Source organism: Narcine bancroftii, chromosome 5, assembly GCF_036971445.1.
Source record: "Narcine bancroftii isolate sNarBan1 chromosome 5, sNarBan1.hap1, whole genome shotgun sequence".
NCBI lineage: Eukaryota > Metazoa > Chordata > Chondrichthyes > Torpediniformes > Narcinidae > Narcine > Narcine bancroftii.
In genome coordinates this window covers 169,514,404-169,539,968 of record NC_091473.1, presented here as the reverse complement: position 1 = coordinate 169,539,968, position 25,565 = coordinate 169,514,404, and the positions used below count along the sequence as shown (strand labels likewise).

The 25,565-nt window shown below is 43.8% G+C and overlaps 1 long non-coding RNA gene across 1 annotated transcript in view; it reads right to left on the bottom strand.

The window, feature by feature from the left end:
* Window positions 1-22,172: 22,172 nt before the first annotated feature.
* Window positions 22,173-25,565, bottom strand: part of LOC138764173 (uncharacterized) — a 49,158-nt gene continuing 45,765 nt past the window's right edge. The window contains exon 3 of the long non-coding RNA XR_011358034.1: window positions 22,173-22,299. This is a non-coding gene — a long non-coding RNA (uncharacterized lncRNA). The remainder of the gene's footprint in view (window positions 22,300-25,565) is intronic.

The following is a 25,565-nucleotide window of genomic DNA, read 5'->3' as shown; positions in this document are numbered from 1 at the left end:
CACCAAGACACAAGAACAACTTGTCCGTGAACTACTCTTTGCAGACAATGCCGCTTTAGTTGCCCATTCAGAGCCAGCTCTCCAGTGCATGACGTCCTGTTTTGCGGAAACTGCCAAAATGTTTGGCCTGGAAGTCAGCCTGAAGAAAACTGAGGTCCTCCATCAGCCAGCTTCCCACCATGACTACCAGTCCCCCCACATCTCCATCGGGCACACAGAACTCAAAACAGTCAACCAGTTTACCTACTTTGGCTGCACCATTTCATCTGATGCAAGGATTGACAAAGAGATAACACCCAACCCCAACCAACCAATTTTCCCTTGCAACCGCTGCAACCATACCTGCCTGTCCCGCATCGGACTTGTCAGTCACCAGCGATCCTTCAGCAGACGTGGACATACCCCTCCATAAATCTTCGTCCACGAAGCCAAGCCAAAGGAAAAAAAAAGAAGAAATGGATTGTGCACTCATGGTTTGAGCAAATATAAACAACATAACCGACTATCTAAAATAATTTGGGAGAGAAAAAAAATAATGTTTACCTCTGCCAAGGGTGTGAGACTAGATCACTGTTCTGTGGGTATCACGCAGCTGGGTGCTAGTGGATTTGTTTGGCAAATGCTGGAAATGCTCAGCATATCAAGCAACAGAGGGGGAGAAACGACAAGGTGCCACAGTGGTGGTAATGGTGTATTAGAGAACAAGTACTTTGATGGGAATGTATAGATGTGATTGACACTATGGGTGTGAAAAGACTTTGAGTGGTTTTATTTTCTGTAAATAATTTATTGTGAATAAAATCTATTTTAGGAAAAACAACGTGCATCATCACTGGAGGAAGATCTAGGATTAACATTTCAAGTCAAGGATCAACTGGCAGAGTTCGGTTTGTTTCTCTCACGACACATGCTAACTAGTTCCAGCATTTTCTGTTCTTCTTTTGGATTTCCAGCCTCTCTAGTACTTAGCTCAGTATAGTACAGGCCCTTAAAGTCTGCATCAACAAAATAAGCAATGCAAACAGCTAATATGGAACATTTGGAGTTTCTCTATGTGCTCTCCACTGGCCATTGTGTCAGATGTGCACCAAAGAGGTACAAGGACTGCCTAAAGAAATCTCTTGGTGCTTGCCACATTGACCACCGCCAGTGGGCTGATCTCGCCTCAAACCGTGCATCTTGGCGCCTCACAGTTCGGCGGGCAGCAACCTCCTTTGAAGAAGACCGCAGAGCCCACCTCACTGACAAAAGACAAAGGAGGAAAAACCAAACACCCAACCCCAACCCACCAATTTTCCCTTGCAACCGTGTCTGCCTGTCCTGCATCGGACTTGTCAGCCACAAACGAGCCTGCAGCTGATGTGGACATTACCCCTCCATAAATCTTAATCCGCAAAGCCAAGCCAAAGAAGAGGATAGATGTGCTAATGACCAGATAAGCCATTGTATTGAAGTTAGGGTTAGAAATAAGAGAATAAAGCAGGAGAACATGAGGTAATAGGATTATCAACTTTGGAGATGAAGTGGATCAAGATCAATGAGGAGACTCCACATTAACTTCTGGACCTCTGATGATTTGTCAAGCTCTGAGGCAACAAACAAGGAGCCTTTCACTAATTTCTTCAGTGGGATGAGTTAGGCAAAATGAAATCAACATGAAGCCCCGTGGAATGTCTTTATCTCCTGCTTCTCCATTCTGTAGAAGGACATCAGATGCAACATGAAACCCTGTGGAATGTCTTTGTCTCCTGCTTGTCCATTCTGTAGAAGGACATCAGATGCAACATGAAGCCCTGTGGAATGTCTTTGTCTCCTGCTTGTCCATTCTGTAGAAGGACATCAGATGCAACATGAAGCCCTGTGGAATGTCTTTGTCTCCTGCTTGTCCATTCTGTAGAAGGACATCAGATGCAACATGAAGCCCTGTGGAATGTCTTTGTCTCCTGCTTGTCCATTCTGTAGAAGGACATCAGATGCAACATGAAGCCCTGTGGAATGTCTTTGTCTCCTGCTTATCCATTCTGTAGAAGGACATCAGATGCAACATGAAGCCCTGTGGAATGTCTTTGACTCCTGCTTGTCCATTCTGTAGAAGGACATCAGATGCAACATGAAGCCCTGTGGAATGTTTTTGTCTCTTGCTTGTCCATTCTGTAGAAGGACATCAGATGCAACATGAAGCCCTGTGGAATGTCTTTGTCTCCTGCTTGTCCATTCTGTAGAAGGACATCAGATGCAACATGAAGCCCTGTGGAATGTCTTTGTCTCCTGCTTCTCCATTCTGTAGAAGGACATCAGATGCAACATGAAGCCCTGTGGAATGTCTTTGTCTCCTGCTTGTCCATTCTGTAGAAGGACATCAGATGCAACATGAAGCCCTGTGGAATGTCTTTGTCTCTTGCTTTTCCATTCAGTAGAAGGATATCAGATGCAACATGAAGCCCTGTGGAATGTCTTTGTTTCTTGCTTGTCCATTCTGTAGAAGGACATCAGATGCAACATGAAGCCCTGTGGAATGTCTTTGTCTCTTGCTTGTCCATTCTGTAGAAGGACATCAGATGCAACATGAAGCCCTGTGGAATGTCTTTGTCTCTTGGTTGTCCATTCTGTAGAAGGACATCAGATGCAACATGAAGCCCTGTGGAATGTCTTTGTCGACTGCTTGTCCATTCTGTAGAAGGACATCAGATGCAACATGAAGCCCTGTGGAATGTCTTTGTTTCTTGCTTGTCCATTCTGCAGAAGGACATCAGATGCAACATGAAGCCCTGTGGAATGTCTTTGTCTCTTGCTTGTCCATTCTGTAGAAGGACATCAGATGCAACATGAAGCCCTGTGGAATGTCTTTGTCTCTTGCTTTTCCATTCAGTAGAAGGACATCAGATGCAACATGAAGCCCTGTGGAATGTCTTTGTCTCTTGCTTGTCCATTCTGTAGAAGGACATCAGATGCAACATGAAGCCCTGTGGAATGTCTTTGTCTCCTGCTTATCCATTCTGTAGAAGGACATCAGATGCAACATGAAGCCCTGTGGAATGTCTTTGACTCCTGCTTGTCTATTCTGTAGAAGGAGATCAGATGGAACATGAAGCCCTGTGGAATGTCTTTGTCTCCTGCTTGTCCATTCTGTAGAAGGACATCAGATGCAACATGAAGCCCTGTGGAATGTCTTTGATTCTTGCTTGTCCATTCTGTAGAAGGTCATCAGATGCAACATGAAGCCCTGTGGAATGTCTTTGTCTCCTGCTTGTCCATTCAGTAGAAGGACATCAGATGGAACATGAAGCCCTGAGGAATGTCTTTGTCTCCTGCTTGTCCATTCTGTAGAAGGACATCAGATGCACAACACAGAAATGAGAGTATAGTGTGAGTGGATGAGGAACTCTATGGATGACCTTCACAATTTTTTGGTATGCTCAGTGCACAATTGCCCAAAGAATTTTGGGAGTGTTTCATTGCAAGGGTCAACACACAATGCCAAGTCTTAAAAAATGTGTTAATCTTTTAGTATCTGGGTATTGGTGGTGCGGTAAACATTGATAGATATCTCTAATTGCTCAATTTGTGAAGCTTGTTGGGGAAAATCAGATGGCATTTCAAATTCGATCCTATTGTTTGGTCTGGAGTGGTATGCAAGCCAAATCAAGCAGAGATATCCTTTTCTGAAGGACATTAGTGAACCAGATAATTTTTATAACAATAGTTTTGTGATCACCAAAAATAATGTTTAATTTTTTACATCAATGTTTAATTAATCTTAATTTTAATTCCACAGTTATGTTTTGGATTCAAGATCCCTGAATTACTAGTCTAGTAGCTAACCTCATCACAATACCCTTGTATTAGAATTCACAGGCTTGTTATGGGTTGAAGAGTGTTCTCTCACAAGATAAGAGAAATAGACATAGACATACAGCAGAATAACAGGCCATTTCGGCCCACGAGACCATGCCACCCAATTACACCCAATTGACCTTCACCCCAGGTATGTTTTTGAATGGTGGGGGGAAATCAGAGCACCCGGATGAAATCCATGTAGACACAGGGAGAACGTACAAACTCCTTATAGAGACCTAGTCGCTAGTGCTGTAACAGGGTTGTGCTAACCACCACACTAACCGTGCTGCCTCAGATCGGGGGCAATACATCAATTTTTAAATTCAGAGATGCAGCATGGGGATAAGCCCTTCCAGCCCACAGCCCATGCTGTCCAAAATCACCATCTGACCCATTTGCCTACTAACCTTGTATGTCTTTAGAATGTGGGAGGAAACCAGAGCAGGTGATCATGGGGAGAACATACAAACTGCTGACAGGCAGTGGTGGATTTGAACCCGGGTCGCTGGTACTTGTAATAGTGTTGCAATAAGCATGATTAAGGGAGTGAATGACTATCAGAAAAAATAGGGTTGAGAAAAATTGATTAATTTATAATTTGTCATTAGTTGTAAAGTCACAGTGCTGAGGCTTCAATTTCAATTTTTTAAATAATGTAAAGATAGGCTCTATCAATGACTCAAAAGCCATAGAGTGAGGAATGATAGGCTTCAGATCTATCTGACCTGATTCCATGTACTTGACCGAGGACAGGGAGAGGGAGGTCGACCTTTATTCCAAGGTCACAAGGGGAGGATTACCAGGGAGTGAGTCAGCAGTGGGAGACAGGTCAGCTACCCATTGACAGTCACATATACACATATTTGTATCACCATAATCACCCCTCTTTTAAAACAAAACCCTGCCGCGTTTAAAGTCTTAGAGGCTCAGCCGGTCGGGTGCTCTCCTTTGTCTCCGTGATCAGCGCAGTTCCGCCGGTGGTACAATGATCAGTTCCATTGCCGGTTGTGTATCTTGAGGCTAGGGAGGGAGGGCTGGCTAAATAGGAGGTGGGGCTTGGCTGCATGTGGGGGTAGTCATGGTGATTAGAGCAGCTGGTATAGGGACCGGGGTGTATGGCATGATCAGTGGGGGTGGGTCGCTGTCCTGCACCAAGTCCCTGATGGGGGCAGTGTGGGTGTAGGTCGGATCTGGGTTGAAGAGGATGGTAGGGGTCTCCGGCATGCGCTAGGTCCCGGGTGGGGCCCATGTCCTCATGGCCATCTGGTACACCATGTAGGCATACTGAGGGTTGGCGTGTAGGAGTTGAACCTCTTTGACCAATGGGTTGGACTTATGGCCCCTTGGATGTTTCTGCAGCAGGATGGGTCCTGGGGATGGTAGTGAGATTCCAGTCACCGACTTAATGGGAAAGGAAAACAAGCATTCATGTGGGGTTGTGTTGGTAGCGGTGCATAACAGAGATCGGATGGTGTGGAGTGCGAAACTGGCATTTTCTCTCTCGACCTAGCCATTCTCCCAGGAGTTGTAACTGGTCACCCTACTATTGGCAATGCCTCTAGCCAACAGGTACTGCCGCAGTTCGTCACTCATAAAAGAGGACCCCTGATCATTCTGGATGTAGTTCGGGTACCCAAAGAGGGTAAATATGCTGTGGAGCATCTTTATGATGGTGGCTGAAGTCATGTCGGGACAGGGGATGGCAAAAGGGAAGCTGGAGTACTCGTCAATAAAGTTCGGGAAATATATGTTCCTGTTGGACAAGGGCAGGGGATCCTTGAAGTCGAGGCTGAGTTGTTCAAAGGGGCGAATGGCCTTTATGAGGTGTGACGTCGGGCTGGAAGAACTGTGGTTTGCACTCTGCATAGACCTAACAGTTTCTGGTCAATAATCTGACATCCTCAATAGAGTAGGGAAGGTTCTGTGCTTTCACGAAGTGGACACTCTCATGTCTCTGGGCTGGAAAAGGTCGCCGTGGAGGGACTGGAGGTGGCTGAGATGCACGCTGGCGCACATCCCCTGGGATAGGGCATCTGGGAGGTCAATGTGCTTGCCTGGCCAATATAGGATGTCGTAGTTGTAGGTGGAGAGCTCGATTCTCCACATCAGGATTTGATCTTATCCCACAATTTGGTATTGAACATGGACGCAATGGCTCATTGGTCTGTTAGCAGAGTAAATCTCTTCCCGGCCAAGTAATGATGTCAGTGGCGTACCACCTCAACGATGGCCTGTACCACCTTCTCCACAGAGGAGTGCCATGTCTCAGGGCTGTGAAGGGTGTGGGGAAAAATGCTACTGGGCTGCCTGCCTGGTTGAGAGTGGCGGCCAGCACAAAATCAGAAGCATCGCTTTTCACCTAGAATGGGATGGATTCATCCACGGCATGGCTTTGGCAGTGTGTCCCTTGATTTGGGTGAAGGCTGCCCGGGCTTCTGCTGATAAAAGGAAGGTTGTGGATCTTACTAGGGGATAGGCTTTATTGGCATAGTTGGGCACCCATTGGGCGTAATAGGAAAAGAACCCCAGGCACCTTTTTAGTGCCTGCAGGTTGTGCGGGATAGGGGGTTCCATAAGGGAACGCATGTGGTCAGGGTCGGCGATGATGACACCATGTGCCATGACGCATTTGAGGAGGGCCATGCGAATTGTGCTAAACACAAACTTGTTGTAGGTCAAATTGAGGGACTTGGCAGTGTGGAGGAATTTGGCATTGTGGTCCTGCTAGTCATGGCCGCAGGTGGTGACATTATCTAGGAAGGGCAACGTGGCTGTCAGTTTGTGCTTGGTCACTATTGAATCCATTTCCCTCTGAAATACGGAGACACCAGTGCTGACTCCGAAGGGTACCCGGAGGAAGTGATAGAGCCTGCCATCTGCTTCAAATGCAGGATATTGGCAGTCTCCTGGGCGAAGGGGAAGTTGGTGGTACACCGAATTTAGGTCAATGGTGGAGAACCTGTACTGGGCGATCTTATTGACCATGTTGGCAATCCACGGAAGGGGATATGCATCCAGTTGCGTGAAGTGGTTGATCACCATATGGGGTTTACTTCCACCCCTGACCATCATGACTTGGGATCTCCATGGGCTGGAACTGAGCACTATGATCCCCTCTGCCAGCAGTTGCTGCACCTTGGACTTTATGAATGCCTTGCCCTCAGTGGTGTAGCATCTGCTCTTAGTGACTATGGGCTTAGTCCGGGGTCAGGTTCTCAAACAATGATGGTGGTGGCATGTGGAGGATAGAGAGACCACAAGCGAGGGCTGGCTGCAGGGCAGGGGGGTCCATGAGCTGGGGGTTGTGTTCAGTGATGGGTGGTTGGGGCCCCCTGAACCATCATGACATTCCTGAACTAGCTCTGGAAGTCCAGCCCCAGAAGGATTGGTGCGCAGAGTTGAGGCATTAAGAGTAAATGGAAATTGTCATAATGTTCACCCCGCACCGTTAACAATGCAATATAATACCCGCGGATCTCGGAAGATTGATCCTTTGCGGCCATTGGTCTGACAGGGTGGGAGAGTTTGTGAGCAGTGTCTGGGTGGATGAAGCTTTCAGTACTTCCACGGATGAACAAGCAGTTAATTAGTTTCCCATTTACCTCAATCTCCAACATCAAGTGGGTGATCGGGTGGGGGCTGCCCTGATCGAAGATGATGGATGCCAATACCAGATTGTCATCACTGTTGGAGGTGGAGCTGGTTTGGTAAGACGCGGCCCACATGTTGACCACGCGGTCGCACCGGGAGGGGTGGATGAAGACGGCGGAAGTGTAATCATCCACAATAGCGGACGTGGAGTCAGGTAAGATGGTGACTCCTGGGTTGCACACGCAGTCGAGCCGTTCGAGGTCGGTAGTAATGTCATCGCCCTGGGAGGAAGTGGAGTTAGATTCAATGGCTGACCCCCGTGGGTGCACACAGTGCTGCTTGGTTGGCAAGGCTTCGACTTGCATCCTCTCTTGTAATGTCTTTTCTTCCTGCATCCCGAGCAGATGGCTTCTCTCGCCAGGCAGCGTTGCTGGGTGTGCTTCTGCTGGTGTGAGGTCTGATTACATCCGCCAACAACTACTAGAGGAAGACAGGCTGCCATGGCAGAGAGGCCTCCAGCTCATTAAGACTCTAGATTCTATTCAGCCCACCGCAACACAGAATCTATCACAGCCGGCAATGGGCCCTCCACGTGCAGGCTGTGAGTGCAGTCATTTTGGTACACAATGTTACAGACCGCCTCCGTACAGGCTTTTATTAACTAAAAGACTGGAGCATATCACAAGTAGGTCGACCAGTCCAGAATGACCTGGTCTGGCTAGGAGCAATCCTTTAAGACATGCCAGTAAATGTGGCTACACTCTCAGCTAATCACAGTCATCCTACACTACCATCTGTACATATACACATATACACATTGATGATAGAATCTGTACTATCACATAGACAAGTGTCTGAATAAAATGGGGCGGGAGAAGGAGAGGAGAGGAGGGAGGATGGGGAAGGGAGGATCACAGGCTGATGGGTAATAGGTGGATAGAGGGGGAAGGGGAGAACAGGAAAAAAGCTGAGGTGATGGGGAAGGGGGCCAAAGGTAGCTCACTGATGGGAAAAGGAAAGGGGTGGGGAGCTGGAGGAAAGGAAATGGAGAGATAGTGAAAGAGAGAGATGGTGTTGGGGGTGGGGGGTTAATGGAGGTCAATGTTAATACCATCTGGTTGGATTCTGCCAAGACAAAATATAGGTTTGAATCTGGCACTGTTTGTAAGGTGTTTGCACATTCTCCCTGTGACTGTGTGGGTTTTCTCCAGGTGCTCTGGTTGCCTCCAACATTCTAGAGCGATATGAGGTTAGTTGGTCACATGGGTGTATTTGTGGTAGAGCCTGTTACTGTGCCTGATCTCTAATTTTTTTTTAAAAAAAGTGGTTCTCCAGTTAATGGCTGGCCTCAGTTTGGCAGTACATGAAGTCATGGACAGATATGGTATGTCAGTGTGGTTATGATGCGTGGAATTAAAATGGTTGACCACTGGGAGCGGTCCTTGCTATGGCAGCAGACAAAGGAAAGGTGCTCAACCAAACAACAAGTAGTGAGTCCCGGGGTGGTGGAAGTCAGCAGAAGTAGCGGGAAAGAGGTTTGAAGTCTTGGAAGCTGCCATGGATGATCTGACCCCTTGTGGATAGAGGCCTGGTGTTCATTTCAGTTTTCAGGTGGGTGGGGCATGGCTCTCTGACCAGTTCCTCTCGTCACGGATGCTACCTGATTTACTCAGTGTTTACAGCACTTTGTTCTGTTTTTCTGTTTGAAATATCAGGCTTGAAAGAGGATATTTTTAGAAATGAGCAATTGTGTTAAAAAAAATTATATGAAAGTCAGATGTTCTCATTCCTTAGCCAGAAGTTATTCTCAAGGCCTGAAAAAGTTAAATTGTTCACTAGTCTGATGTAAAGAGAGAAGTAGTTTATGAAAAACAAAGATGTTAAAATAACTAAATAATTTCCCCACTTCTATCCTGTAATGATATGGATTGTGTATGCTGATTGGCTCGGGCTGGCCCGCCCCCTGATGACACTCTTACCTGGACTCCATGATGCAGCTCGAGGTGAATGGGCACAAATCAAACTGCCTCTTCGATCGTGGCAGTACTGAAAGTTTTATCCACCCTGAGGTGACCTGTAGATTCTCAATACCTGTTTGGCTAATGACTGGGTCTGTGTCGATGGCGGTGAAAGACCAGCGGACTTGTATCTGGGGGTACTGTGTGGTGTCTCTGATGGTGGGGGGGGGGGGTGGGGGAGTGTTATAATGACTTCTTGTTGTTGGTCATGTCCCAGCTCTGTATGCCGATCCTCCTGGGCCTCGACTTCCAGAGTCAGTACAGGAGTGTGACAATGGCGTTCGGGGGGCCCCAACCTCCGCTCACTGTTTACAACCCGCAGCTTACAGACCTCACACCCCAATCGAGCACCCAGCATCCGGCACAGTCCTGCAGCCTCACCAACCTGCGGGTGCCCCCTCCGTCACTGTTCATGAACCTCACCAAACCATTTGCCACCAATAGTAGGTGCTATAGCACTGAGGATATGGCATTCATCTGGGCCGAGGTTCAGCAACTTTTGACGGAGGGGATCATAGCCCCTTGTTCTAGCCTCTGGAGGGCACAGGTCCTCGAGGTCAGAGGGGCGGGCAAGCCCCAGATGGTGATTGACTATAGCCAAACCATCAACCACTTCACCCAGTTGGATGCGTACCCCCTACCCCGGATAGCCGACTTGGTCAATAAGGTCGCACAATACAGTCTTCTCAACCATTGACCTCAAGTCGGCCTATCATCAACTCCCCCTTCATCCGAGCAACCGGCTCTACAGGGGTTTCGTGGCTGATGACAGACTTTTTCACTTCCTGTGGGTGCCTTTTGGTGTTACTAACAGTGTCCCTGCTTTTCAGAGGGTCATGGATTGGATGGTGGAGGAGCACAAGCTGACGGCGACGTTTCCATATCTTGACAATGTTACCATCTGTAGCCATGACCAACAGACCACGACACAAACTTCGCAAAGTTCTTACGTACGGCCAAGTCTATCAACTTTACGTACAATAAAGACAAGTGTGTGTTCAACACAGACCATCTGGCCCTTCTCGGTTGTGTACTGGCACATGGTGTCATTGCCCCAACCACATGCGACCCCTTATGGACCTCCCAGTCCAAAACACCGTAAAAGCACTGAAAAGGTGCCTGGGGCTGTTTTCCTATTATGCACAATGGGTGCCTACCCCCTGATTAAGTCCACAACTTTCCCCTTATCAGTGGAAGCCCAAGCTGCATTCTACCAGATCCGAGAAGACATCGCAAAGACCACGATGCATGCCGTGGATGAATTCATCCCATTTCAGGTGGAGAGCGATGGCTCTGATTTTGCACTGGCCGCCACTCTTAACCAGGCAGGCAGGCCAGTAGCTTTTTTCTCCCGCACTCTTCACAGTCCTGAGGTACGTCACTTCTCGGTTGAGAAGGAGGCTCAAGTGATCGTTGAGGCAGTGCGCCATTGGCATCATTACCTGGTTGGTAAATGTTTTACCTTGCTGACAGACCAGAGGGCCATGGCCTTCATGTTTAATACTAAACAGCAGGGTAAAATCAAGAATGAAAAGATTCTATAATTACGATTCCACCTTGTACCGACATCTTGTACTGACCAGGTAAACTCAATGATCCCCCAGATGCCCAATCCCCTTTGCTATTCCTTGCCTGGATATGACCTCAGTGGCGGTAATCAAGGCACTGCGCAGTATCTTCACCCTGTATGGATACCCCGAGTACGTCCACAGCGATTAGGGGACCTCGTTCATGAGTGAGGAGCTGCGACAGTACTTCTTGGCCAGAGGCAGAGCCACCAGCAGGACCACCAGCTATAACCCTAGGGATAATGGCCAGGTGGAAAGGGAGAACTCCACCATCTGGAAGTTGGTGCTCCTGGCCCTTAGGTCCAAAACCATGCTGGTGTCCAGCTGGCAGGACGTTTTGCCCGAAGCGCTTCAGGCCATCCAATCGCTCCTGTGCACTGCGACTAACACCACCCCGCATGAACGTTTGTTTGCTTTCCCTAGGAGATCGGTGAATGGTGCTTCCATTCCTCCTTGATTGGCAACCCCAAGGCTGGTCCTGCTATGGAGACATGTGAGGGTCCATAAGACGGATCCACTGATGGAAGCGGTACACCTCATACACGCCAACCCGCAATATGCGTTTGTGAGGTACCCCGATGGCCACAAGGACACTGTACCTATCTGAGACCTGGCAAGGGCCGAGGATCCCGAAACCACCCTGCCTGCCACAGCCCATCCCACAGAGCAGACAATCCCACACGGGAGCACAATACTGGAGGCCTAGCCACCTGGCTCCCCTCTCCAGGAGTCGATCCTCTGGGAAGCATCAAATCCCTCTTCCTCCCGGGAGCCCTCAATCATCACCCCGACCCAGACTGTTCCCTCCCCTGCCCCCCCCCCCCCCACCGGGACCGCTTCCCCTCCCAAACAGCAGAGCTCAGACACGCCTGTCCTCCGGCGGTCCTGCGGAAGGAGGAAGTCATCGTTGCGGCGAAACCTCTTGCAAATTTTTTTTCTCCTCTTCCTTCTCTCTCCCCTTTCGTTGTGTAAAAGGGGAGGGGGCTTATGATAGAAAGAGGGGGTGAATGTATGCTAATTGGCTCGGGCTGGCCCACCCCCTGTTGATACTCTTACCTGGACTCCTCCCCTGGGACCCAGGCCATAAAGGTTGGGCCACCTCTCCCTTTCCTGCACTTCCCTAGTTTGGATCCGGGACAGCTCAAGTCTTCTGTACAATAAAGCCTATTGTTCCCCTCAATCTTTGTCATTGTAATTTGTGGGGCAAATGATAGTGCTCAACATATTCCATCCAGAGTTCTAATCCCCTTTGTTGTTGCCCAAATCTCAGGTGACCGATCTGTCTGAGGTACTATTTAATCATGCATTGCTTTGAGGAGTGAGACATGAATTACCTGCTGCTACAAACAGCAGGCCTGAAATTAATTTCATTTTCCCAATCAGGCAAGAGTTATTGGTGTCCTCAAAATAATGATCTTCTGTTGTCAGAGATTGTGTCTGCATCCAGTGTTGGATGGCACGAGGATTCTTGTCATATGATTAGTCTATTAAATTGCCAAAAAGTTTCCTGTAACATGTGCATTATGATGGCTTATTTACCATTCATGAACAAAACATCCTTAGTCACTGTTCTTTAATGATGCTTTGTAATTCTCTTCTTTAGATTAAATAATATTTTAACTCAGTTTAAAATTAATAAACTATCAAGGTAGTATTTAATTTGTACCAATTAAAGGGCACTTGATTTTCATTCTCTTTGTAAACTGGTTGGTGGAAAAGGTGTTGCATTTGTCTTTTCAGTGATCAGTGGTTTCCTGGTGTCAAACAAAACAAACTTCATTACCTACCCCCCCCCACCCCCCCCTCTTAGCCTGAGTTTCCTTTAATAACGATGTGTGTTGGTGAGAAATTCATTCTCTGTTTATGATGCCATTCTTTTCAATTGTCATTCTGGCATGAACATGCTGCTAGGCAGTTGTCTGTGTGGGCAGGAGGCTGCATGGATTTGCACTGAATGTCTATGATGACTACACAAGTCAAGGCAGCTGATGAACTTATTTACTTGCAAGTTTTCTTGACTCATTAGGGGAAGATTTTGGAAAGATGGGGGTGGAGGGGTAGGGCTGCAGATGGACTGGAGATTGGCAGATTCATTTTCCCTTGTTGCTGTATCTCTACTCTAGCAATGAAGATGGATATGAGAAGAGGAAGGCATCCTTTTCTCTGTGCATTTTATTTTGTTCTCCCAGGATACAAGAAATGAATGTTGTCTGGCTATTATTTTCAAGTTGTAATGAAATGAAAACATTCTTGTGGATGTCTTGCTGTTTGAATGATTTGCAATTTTCCTCTGTCATCAATTCACTCCCAGCATTGGAGCTGGTTTCTACTGTGACCATCCATGTAAATACAATGAATGAGAAAAGTTGATGGCTGAAGATATTATTTCTGTTTCCCATTTTAAAACATTGTTTTTCCATTTTAGTACATGCGGTAAATCACCTGTACAACATATTGAGCAAGAAACATTAACATTCAGATGAGAAGAATTTTTAAATTGCAGGATTGAATTTTCTTCTTCCTGGGGTTTTCACCATTTCTGGCCGTGTTAAACGCGATCTGAAATTTGAAGTACTTGCTTTTATTAAAAAAAATGCACTTTCTTTAATAGCTTCATTAAATTAGAATGCTAGATGGAATCATGGCAGATCTATAACTCGCAGTTGCAATGAGAACCATCAGTGTCAGCCAGTCACCGCTCAGGATGTCTCAATTTTCTCTACATGCATGGACAGATGCAGACATCTGAGATATCCTGAAATTCCGACGCTGGTGCATCAGACACTGCTCTATCACTGAAATTATTATTGAGACCATCAGTAGAAAAATGACTCACTGAAGAAAGGTGATCGTGTGGTGACCAACGTGTTTGGTGTTCAGGCGATCCGACTCCAATTGTAATGCACACGCGGTTGGAGCAGCCTACACCAAGATGGCGCCGGGCATCTTCCCCTTCCCTTCAAGGAAAGGGCCCACATGCGTGAAGTATGAATAGGTGCCAGTCAGTGACGTAAATTCCAGTTCCCAGCGGCAGGAACAGGGAGAGCCTTTAAAAACGCTGAATGAGAAAACAATAAAGCAGTGAATTTTGGAATGAACCTTTCGAATGCCGATCTCGTTATTCACTCCGTAGCGGGAATGCTACACTGGTATTTTTTATATATAAGCTTCAGTGGTTTTCTAGGAAGGGCTGGCTTAGGAAAGGTGGCTCCTTCCAAATGAATGAGGTCACCAAGCCTTTATAAAGAAGTGAATGTTTTACTTTCTTTATTTTACTTCATTTTAATGTTTTAATTATTTGTTAATGTTTTGATGTGTTAACTATTTTAGGTTCCCTATTAATAATTTAAAACTTTTTTAAAGCTACTTCAATATTTTCTTATTGTCTCTGACCAAGAAAGTCAATGAAAAATGGTGCACCTTTTTAGTCAGGCATCTGCCCGTTTTTTATTATATCTGATGAAGGGACCAGCCCCGAAATGTTTGTTACCCTTTACATCCATCCTATGAATGCTGCATGACCTGTTGATTTTCTCCAGCATTATGAGGATTGAAAAATGGTGATCTATCGATTTTTGAATAACAGGGGAAATAAGTGTATTAGGGAGCAGGCAGGTAAGTGAAGCGGAGAACATGGCCAGATCAACCATAATCTTATTGAATGGCAGAACAGACTAAATGGGCCATGTGGACTCCTCCTATTCTTAGTTCATATGTTCTATGAAGTAACTTTTGTGAAATAGTTACGACTGTAAGTGAGTTGTCAGGCCATCCAAGGGCCTGGTTTCTGCCTGGAGTCCCCCTTTGGTGTTGAGGGATTAGGTTGTCTGGCCAACTGTGGACTAAAATAGTAAACTCTTGACTTGCAGGGACCATAGGATGCAGGATTAGGCTGAGGCTAAGTCCAGAATGGTCTGGACCACGAGTTTGAGTTGTTAACGTCTCACAACAATATTCACAATAAAATAAGTGAACTACATTTTGTCCTAAGCTTGGATTCTTCAATGGCACAACTGGGGTTGTCAGAAAATTGTGATGTACAGTAAACCCCCCCAGTATCTAGGACCCATGAGCATTGGTAGATGGCGATAAGTGAATTTTCAGATTGCCTGAGATTGTGTGTTGCATAATTGGCAAACTGACTACTAGGGAGCACTAATTTTAAACTTCTGTATTTTTTACTTCATTCTTTTTTGCCGGTTGCTTGAATTCTGGATAAGAGGGATTTTGCAATACTTTATTATCAGTTCCCATGTAATATTCTGAAGCAGCACTAATGTTAAACAGCAGCTTCACAGATAAACTACATTTGGCAGCTTTCATGCTGTTTTCATGGTGTTAACTTCCTCATCATCACTTCTTGATGGTAATGTTGGGAGAGGATTAATCTACCTGCATTAGTACAGAGCAGCCTCTGTTAATTTGGTCACTTAACACATCAAATTAAGTTATGAATGCCATTATCTGAGGCTGGGAATCCTGCAGCCACTTATTTGCTCCACAGGGAAGCTAGATTAATGGGATTAAGCTCCACAGTGAAAGTACAACAATTTTAAAAGGCAGTTTGTATTAAAGTTAATTTATTAGTATAGTCCACTGAAAAACTATTTTCAGAGAAAATATTATTTATAACCACAATGACTTGGCATAATGCTTACTTGAGCCAATGTGGAACCCGGTTCACTGATTAATATGCACTTCATGATTAACAAACCTGCCTTTCTGTGATAGGAACATACTTCATTCTAATGTGCAGCAGTGTTTTCTCTTCCCGCTCTTTGGTGGATTTGATTACAGGAGGTGTTGCATTTGGAAAAATTGGAGTGGTGAGGAGAATCACTTTCTGTGAGGAGGTTCCTTATCATCTGTCCATTGTTGATCATCAATGCTCCGTGATCTGGAGCATAGGACAGTGCAGCACAGTACAGGCCCTTTACTCCATGATGTTGTGCCAACTTATATAAACCTACTCCACATCTTTTTAATCCTTTCCTCCCTCAATGGAATATAGATCTGCTTATATCTGTACTTTATTATCAATTATTATCTCACTTTGTAACTTCTCGCATGAGACTCAGGACATTTGTAATCTGAAAAAAATACAGCTCTGCTGTAGTTTCTAGCATTACTTGAAGTTCTAACCACTGAATTAATTTTACTGTAATGGAAGTGCTGAGGTCCGCTCGCTGCTGAGGAAAGGAGACGCGGCCTTCAAAGCGGATGACAAAGTAGTCCTAGCTAATGCAAGTGCCAAGCAGTCCAAGGCCATCAGGGAACCAAAGTGTGTGCATGCCCAGCTCATTTACAGTCACTTCCTGGACAGTAAGGTCACGCGACGCATGTGAAAGGGCATCCAAGGCATCACCACCAACAGGACTACACCATTTCCCTGTGCTGGTGATGCCTCCCTCCCAGACACACCAACTTCTATGCATGCTTTTGAGGTGAAAAACGATGTTGCAGCGAAGAAGACCGCTTCTCGGCCAAATGATCACATGCTATGTCTTGCAGTGGCCGACGTGAAAAGAGAACTAAGCAAGGTCAACCCGCGGAAACTTGCTGGACTGGATAATGTTCCCTGCAGAGTGATCAGGGGATGTGCGGCGGATGTTCTCACCAACATCTTTAACATCTCCCTGAGAAGTGCCGAGGTTCCAATGGGCTTAAAAGCTGCCAACTTTGTCCCTGTGCCTCAATGACAACCGCCCTGTCTCACTCACACCCATGAGGATATGCAGTTTGCATACAGATCTAACCACTCTACAGATGATATCATCACCATTGCCCTCAATATAGCCCTCACCCATCTAGAAAACAAGGACGCGTATGTTCAAATGCTGCTTATTGACTTTAGCTCAGCATTCAGCACAAACATACCACAGTACATGATAAGGAGGTTGAATCTGCTGGGTCTTAACACCTCCCTCTGCAATTGGATTCTTGATTTCCTTTTGGGGAGACCTCAGGCAGTCCAGATCTGTAACAGTATCTCCAAGACCATCACACTGAGCATAGGCCCCCACCCCGGCAAGGCTGTGGGCTGAGTCCACTGCTGTTCACTCTGCTGACCCACCACTGTGCAGCTAAACACTGCTCGAACCAGATCATCAAGTTCACTGACGACACAACCGTGGTGGGCCTGATCAGTAAGAATGGCGAGTCAGCATACAGAGATGAAGTGCAGTCGCTAATGGACTAGTTCACAGCCAACAACCTGTTTCTGAACGCCAAATAAAAACAAAAGAGATGGTTAATGACTTCAAGAGGGCCCAGGGGGCATCACGCTCCACTGACAACCGACAGCTCCACTGTTGAGGTTGTCAAGAGTATCAAGTTCCTTGGAGTGCACTTGGCAGAGAACCTCACGTGGTCCCTTCACACAAGCTCCATAGCCAAAAAGCCCAGCAGCACCTCTTCTTGCTGCAAAGGCTGAGGAAAGTTATCTCCCACCCTCGATCCTTACTACATTCTACAGAGGATGTATTGAGAGCATCCTGTGCAACTGTATCACTGCCTGGTTTGGAAGCTGTACCACCTCAGTCTGCAAGATCCCGCTGAAGATAGTGAAATCAGCAGAAAAAATCATTGGGGGCTCTCTTCCTACTATTAAGGGCATCTACAACACTCAATGCAGGCGAAAGGCAATAAACATTGTGAACTACTCCACACACCCCTCATGTAAACTGTTCTCTCTTCTGCCATCTGGTAGGAGATACTGCAGCACTTGGGCCTGTATATCCAGATTGGGCAAGAGCTATTTCCCCCAAGCCATTAGACTCCTGAAATATTTTAAATGTGTTGTTCTTCTATTCTAACCTATATTTATGTAAATATGCTTCGAGGTCCTGGAGAAACACTATCTCGTCTTTACCGTGCAAGCATGGGATGAACGACAAATAAAGGTAATTCAACTTACTCTCCACTACTTTAAATAGTTGTGATTTTGTGTGAAGGGAAAATGGCTAAAGAAGGTTGTAAAATTACATGAGAAATTTTGTCAAAAATAATGGATTGCAAATACTTAACAATTCTCAGAAAAATATGCATTCCATTGAAAAATAAGCGTTCCATGGTGATCCATTCCTGACTAACGGAGAAGTTCAGGGATATAATTAGAGGAAAAGAAGAGGCTAATAACTAAGAAGAGTGGTAAATCTGAGAACTGGGGAAATTGTAGAAAGCAGCAAAGGATGACCAAATAAATTGATAAAGGAGAAGGATGAATGTAAGAGGAAATGGAAATGCAATTGAAAATGAATGAGCTTCTACATCTATTGAAGAAGAGGCAGAAATAGCTAATCTAAAAATGGGATCAGCAGAGACAAAAGGGCGTAGACTTTATTGTTGGAAATAAAGAAATGGCCAAGCCATTAAACAATGTTTTGCACCTGTCTTTCCTTTGGATATGCATAAACATTACAAAGTGTCAAATGATGGTATGAATAATGAAGCAGAGATGCACAAGAATTGCAGATGCTGGAATTTCTTGCAAAAGGGTCCCGGGGTGGGAGGGGTGGGGGGTCACGTAATGCAGCAGAGATAGGAGGACACCAAGGTCTAGGGCTCCTCAGAAAAATCTAATTTAATACCATTAAAAGCACCCAGAAATGCCTTTAAACTAGCTGAATAGCTAGAATAGGAGCAATTATGGAATTTACTCATTGACCAGCAGAATCCATTTCAGCAACAGGCCGTTGGGAAGATGGCACCACAGAAGCCTCAAGGGATCCATCCCTTGAACGGGGTCAGCCCAAGAGCAACTGCTGAAGGAGGGAGATTCACGTGTCCTCCAGGAGATTAAAAGAGGTAATGAAGCTATCTCTAGTAAGCTGGACTCCAAAACTGAAGAGCGTAATCAGTCCATCTCAGGACTTAAAACTATGTTGGACCAGTTGAATTCCCATGTGGGTGCTGAGGAAGAACGCATTGGGATGGAAGACGATTAATTAATGGTGGTGGACTCCTCCCTTGGTGTGTTAAGTAGGGAAAATGACTTTCTACTGGGGAAAATAGACCAGCTAGAGAACCACAGCTGATATAATAATATCTGTATTGTTAGCTTGAGAGAAGGCTGTGAAGGAAATTACCACATAGAATTCTTCACTGGCTGGATCCCAGACATTATGGGATGAGAACACTTTAGTAAACAGATAATAACCAAACGAGCCCATCAAGTTTTTGTGCCCAAACCTTCTGTGGGCCAGAGATCAAGACATGTCTTGATATGTATAATGAAGTATCAGGACCAGGAAAAAGTCTTGCATTTTGCCGCCTGGCAGTCGAGAGAGGACAAGGGCCTCATTACGTACAACAGGCCAGTGCTATTTTTCCCTGACCTAAGTGCAAGTTTAATGAAGTGCAGAAGGTGTTTGATCAAGTCAAGAAGGAATTCCGATTGAAGAGAATTCCATTTGCCTTATTTCACCCTGCAACATTGAGGGTCACACTCCCTAATGGAGGGAGGAGATTCTTCAAAGCATTCAGGGAAGCGACAGCATTCTTGCATGATTCACCAGGAGGAGAATAAAATGGTGAGTGAGAGCATATGGAGGCAGTCATGGTCGTCATAAGCTACCTTAGATATGTGCCTTAAACTGTTGTAATCTTTTCCACTTACAGTGGATAGATGAGTTCTAATTTAAACCAATTTAAACTGGCAGAAAAAGCACATAAAGTCTTGTCCTAGCAAATGAAAGCAGAGGAATGTTCAAGAACAATTAACTAAATTCACACTGAAGTGAGCTCATCTCATGTAACCCAACAGAAATCAATGTCACATTTAAACAGTTCTATACAAATTTATATCGCAATCTCCAGAAGAACTGACTAAGATTGATGACTTCTTATCCACTGTTGAATTGCCCAAACTTGAATGAGAAGATCAAGCAAATCTGGACCTCCCCTTAAACCCAAAAGAAATTGAAAAAGCCTTAAGGTCACTACAGTCCAATAAATCACCAGGGGAGGATGGTTTCCCACCAGAATTTAATTGAAAATTTAAGGACCTCTCATCATGGATGTCATTGATTTGGCATCAAAAACCCAGACTCTCCCTGAATCATTTTCTACTGCCATAATTACTGTGATTCATAAAAAAACAGAGACCCATTAAAATGCTCTTCATTTTGGTCCCTTTCATTACTTACCTCAGATTATAAATTGATTTCTAAGGTCCTGGCTAGCAGGCTTGGCCAGAACCTGCCAAAATTAATAAATCCAGACCAGAGTGGCTTTATTTTGAAATGCCGATCAGCCAATAACCTATGTAAGCTCTATAATATTATCCATTATGCAAAGTCTAAGGCTGAACTGAGAGTCGCTGTGGTTCTGGATGCTGAGAAAGCCTTTAACAGGCTGGAATGGCTGGTTTTTTTAGAGTCTTGGCCAAGCTTGGGTTTGGGCAACTGTTTATTAACTGGATTAAAACTGTTTATCATAGACCCAAAGCCAGGGTCGCCACTAATGGACACATCTCAGCAATGTTCTCTTTGAGCAGATTGAGTCAACAGGGTTGTCCCTTATCTCAGGACTTTTTGTCTTGGCTATTGAGCCCTTAACAGAGGTAATTAGACAAAACTCAATTATAAAGGGTTTTAAAGTGCGTCAGACTAATCAAAAAATAATCTTATGGCAGATAATATAATCCTGTACTTAACAGAGCTGGTTAATTCCCTTACTAAATTAGACTTTATTAAAAGCTTATGACCAAGTTTCAGGATACAAGGTAAACTGGGAAAAACTGAAATTATCCCACTAACAAATTTTGATTATACTGAGTACTAGCGAACAAGCCCATTCAAGTGGCCCTTGGGTGGCATTAAGTACCTTGAATAATGGTAGATAATGATCTTCAGAATTTATATAAACTTAATTTCCTCCCACTATTTAGTAAAATTGAAGAAGATTTGAGTAGGTGGGTGAACTTTACCATCATTCTAATTGGCAGAGTCAACTGTGTAAAGATGAATATATTGACAAGACTGCAGTATCTTTTCTAGTCCTTGCCCATTCCACTACCCCAAACCTTTTTAAAAACTCTTAATAAACATGTTGGGCAGTTTGTATGGAACTGTAAAATACCCAGAGTATCCATGGAAAAAATTAACATGGAATTATAGATCTGGTTGCCTCGTTTCAAAGAAAATATTATTTGGCAGCCCAAGTGAGATTTATTTCTTCAGTTTTTGAGGGTGATGATGCTCCCTCCTGGGTAGAAATTGGATTGCACTCACTAAAAGAGAAGGTGTACCATGATCTTATTTATAAATGGAATTCCAGAATTATAGTCAACAGGACAGACAATCCCATCTTAAAGCACTTACTTAGAATAAGGTGCGAGACCTGTGGAGGCTCTGGACTGAAAAGAGGATTATCACTGAAAACACCTTTAAGACAAAATGAACTTAAACCCATGACTTTGAACAACAAAATTCTGGAAGCCTAGCATCATAATGAGTTATGTCTGGAAGACTGCTATGAAAAAGGACTTTTCATGTCATTTGAACAGTTGAAGATATATGACTTGTCCAACAAGATCATCTTTGTTATCTCCAATTTAAGATCCTTCTTAGAGCTAATTTGGTCCCTGAAATGACTTTACCAGGACTCAATGAAATGGAAAAACTACCATATATTTCTGTGAATAAATCAACCTGCTTTTTTCTGCCTCATTTAAGGGTTTTATGGAATCTCTGGCATATAAGTCGACCCCCACTTTCTGGCTGCCTGAGGTGCCCCATTGACCGGATGACAACATGAGAATACTTGGCTATTGTTTGACAGACAGAGATAAATGACAATAAAAGTTTAAAAAAGATAGTGAAAAAAAATAACAATGGTTTTTCATATTTTCCATTTAGTTATTAATAATTTGCCGTGATTATAAAGCAGAAGACTGGCTGGAGGTCTCCATGCTGCTTACTAAGCTTGCTGATTCCAGCTCATTGAACTACAGAAGGAAAATGGGGTGGGTTTTGTGCCATGTGAGCTTCTTTGTCAGTGTAGCGGTTAGCCATCATATGGAATGTTAATGCTGCTGTAAAAACTGAACATTGAATTTAAGAAACTGAAGACTTCATATTTTCCACTGATCTTTCACAAAGCATGGCAGATGTCTCTTCAATGAATGCATAACTAAATTTATTGATCTCACCTTGGAGCACCCAAGACAAAGAGTCCTAACGTGCAATGTTGATTGATCATTTCTCTCCATGGATGCTGCCAGACCCACTCTGTCCCTCCAACTTCTCTTCCTTTACCACTGTCAGTTTTCTGCATGCCAATTCCTTTTTAAATAATTAACAAAATGTGAGTATTACAACAACCACTGAGGCCTCCTTCCACTTGCCTGAGGCTTCTAAAAAACCAGCAATTGGGACCTGGGTTCGAATCCCATGCTGCCTGTAAGGAATTTGCACGTTCTCCTCGTGTCTGCTTGGGGTTTCCTCCCACTGTTCAAAACATACTGGGAGTGCAAGTTAATTGGATATAAATTGAATGGCATGGGCTCATGGGCTGAAATGGCTTGTAACCATGCTGTATGTCTTCATTTAAATTTAATTTAATTATCCGTTCTGATTGGTTGAATGAACCTAGCAAGAAAAGCCAAAAAAAAACTCTCATCCATTGTATTTAATTTGTTGTATAATTTTACTATTGAGGCAGATATATACATGAGCATGACTGGAAAATAAAAAAAATATATATCTTTATCATTGAGAAGATATTCATTCAACAGGTTAGGCAGTGTCTGTGGAGTGAAGCAGGGCAAACATTACAGTATATGAGTTTTCTTCAGTACCTTTTAAACTTAATATCTTGAGACTACCTCCAATTAAAATCAGACAATTAAAAGCTTCAGTATAAAATTGATAAAAATATTAAAAAGACACAAAATGTTATTTGCCTTTTTGAATTAGATCTGTTATTTAATTTTCCTACATCTTCTCTGAGGAAAACACAAGAGCTATGTAATGTGATGAAATATTATGTCTCACTGAAATCTATGGAGGTATCTGTGATTTATTTTGATTTCAGTCTTGCTGTGTGATTTGGTCCCTGAAGAAAAATACTGTGTTTACTGCTAACTAAATGATATTAGTGTTAATAATCAGTCTGGCAAAGAATGTACTATAAAAAGTCAAAGCATAATCTGTCAGAATGGATTCTATAGCAGCTGAGGTGTTCTTCAATCTACATAAAGCAACAAATTGCTCTCACAAAATAACAGTATTACATAGCGGAATAATTAATTTCATGCTTGTCATCTCCTTTTCAATAGTACAGTATGTTGATTTGAAACAGGTTTTGTAGCACATTGACATATTCAGTGGACAGTGATACTGTGAGTGGCTACATTACAATAATTATTTCTATTACAAAACAATCCATCAAAGTGATTAATTGCATTATTGACAAAAACAGATGAGTTTAGTTTAGACATACAGCATAGTATCAGGCCTTTCTGGCCCACAAGCCCATGCTGTCCAATTTCATCCAATTGACCTATGATCCCCATACGTTTTGAAGGTTGGAAGGAAACTGGAGCCCCCAGGGAAAACCCATGCAGACGTGAGGAGAACGTAAAAGCTCCTTTACAGACAGTGCTGGATTTGAACCCTGGTTTCCATCTATGGTGCTGTAACAGCATTGCGCTAACTGCTACGCCAACCATGTTGTAATATCAATTCACAGATAAATCTAGAAAGCCGTTCTTTCTTCTCCTGTCAGTGAAACAGATGACAATTTTGTCAACAATTGCTGGCCTTAATAATTGCTGAACACAATAATTAATTGTAAATTTCCACTCCATTTGCAAGTTTACAAAGGGTTGAATGGATATGAAACAATTGCCCAATCATATTTTAAGAGAAATTAAGAGAATAAATACACATGCATCTTTATATAGGTTCAAACATAGTTATTTTGCAGTAGACATTTTCACTGCAAACTGTATATCCACATAAGCTAATTACAGAGAATCTAATAATATCTCTTACGAAAACAGAACTTCCCGATTAAGGTCTATTTTCAAATCATTAGGCTGGGATCATATCTGCAGATGACAATTGATATATATCTTTAACAGTGCTGGTATGGGGATATGAATACCCCTGAGTGTAAAGCCCTCCAATAGGTAGTGGACACAGCCCAGGACATCACAGACAAAACCCTTCCCACTATTGGGTACATCTATCTACAGGGAAGACAGCCAATGGAGAGGAGCAGAATCATCAAAGACCCACACTACCCAGCACACACTCTGTTCTCACTGGTGCCATCAAGAAAGAGGTCTAGGTGCCACAAGATTCATACCACCAGGTTCAGGAACAGCTGCTACCCCTCCACCATCAGACTCCTCAATGGCAAGCTCAATCTGAGACTCACTTAAGGACTCTTACTTGTGCACTTTATTGATTTTCTTTTTGTTCGCTCTGTACTGCACAGTTTGTTTACATTCATTATCTGTTTACAGTTCTTTGCTCACATGTTTATGTTGAGTACAGTTTATTTTTGCACTACCAATTAGGGGTAATTCTACTGCACCCACAGGAAAAAAGAATATCAAGGATCCATGTGATGTCATACATGTACTCCGACAATAAATCTGAAATCTGAATCTGATATAGTATAAAGAAATAAAACATGAAAGCCTGCAGTCACTGTGGTTAAGTAAAAACACATGCTAAAGTCACACATTGATGAAGGGCTCAAGCCCTTCTTTATCTCTATCTTTGCCTTTATAAAGTACACTGTTTGATCTGCCGAGTTTCTCATGCAATTGTGTTTTTACTGTTTTGTACGATAAAGTTGGGTGAGAAACCATTTAGCTTGGTCATTGTTTTTTGACAAAAGCAATTGAAAACCAGTAGTAGGCTTGATGGTCAATTAAAAATGTATTAGCAAGTTCTCAAAATTAACCCATAGTTCTAACAAAGCAGCACATTTGTCATCAATTAGGAAAATTATGCACTGCCCTTAGAAGATTTCCTATCATCAATGAATAACAAATATAAGAATATAAGACATGGGAGCAGGATTAGAACCATCAACTATTGAGCCTGCCACACCATTCAATAAAGGTCATCGATGATCTGGCTGGGCACTCAGCTAGATCTACTCACCTGTACCTCAAAAATTTACATCTTAAATACATTCAATGAGGCAGTTATTACTACTTCCTTAGGCAGATAATTTGACAGATTTTCTACTTTTTGGGAGAAGTAGCTCCTCCTTGTTCCTCTTTTAAATCTACCCCCCAACCCTCCCCCACCCATGAATTTTGAGGTCATGTCCCCTTGTTATAGTCTCATTCTGCCCCTGGAAACAACCACTTTGCTTCTATTTTATCTATTCCTTGCATGGTTTTGTGTCTCCATAATTTGCTTTTTAGCACCAAAGAGTATCAGCTGAGGCCACTCAGTCTCTCCTCATAACCCCTTTATTTACAGAATCAACCCGGTAAATCTCTTCTTCACTGGTTCCAAAGCCAATATATCCTTTCTCAAGTAAGGAGACCATAACTGTACACTGCACTCCAATTGCACTCTCA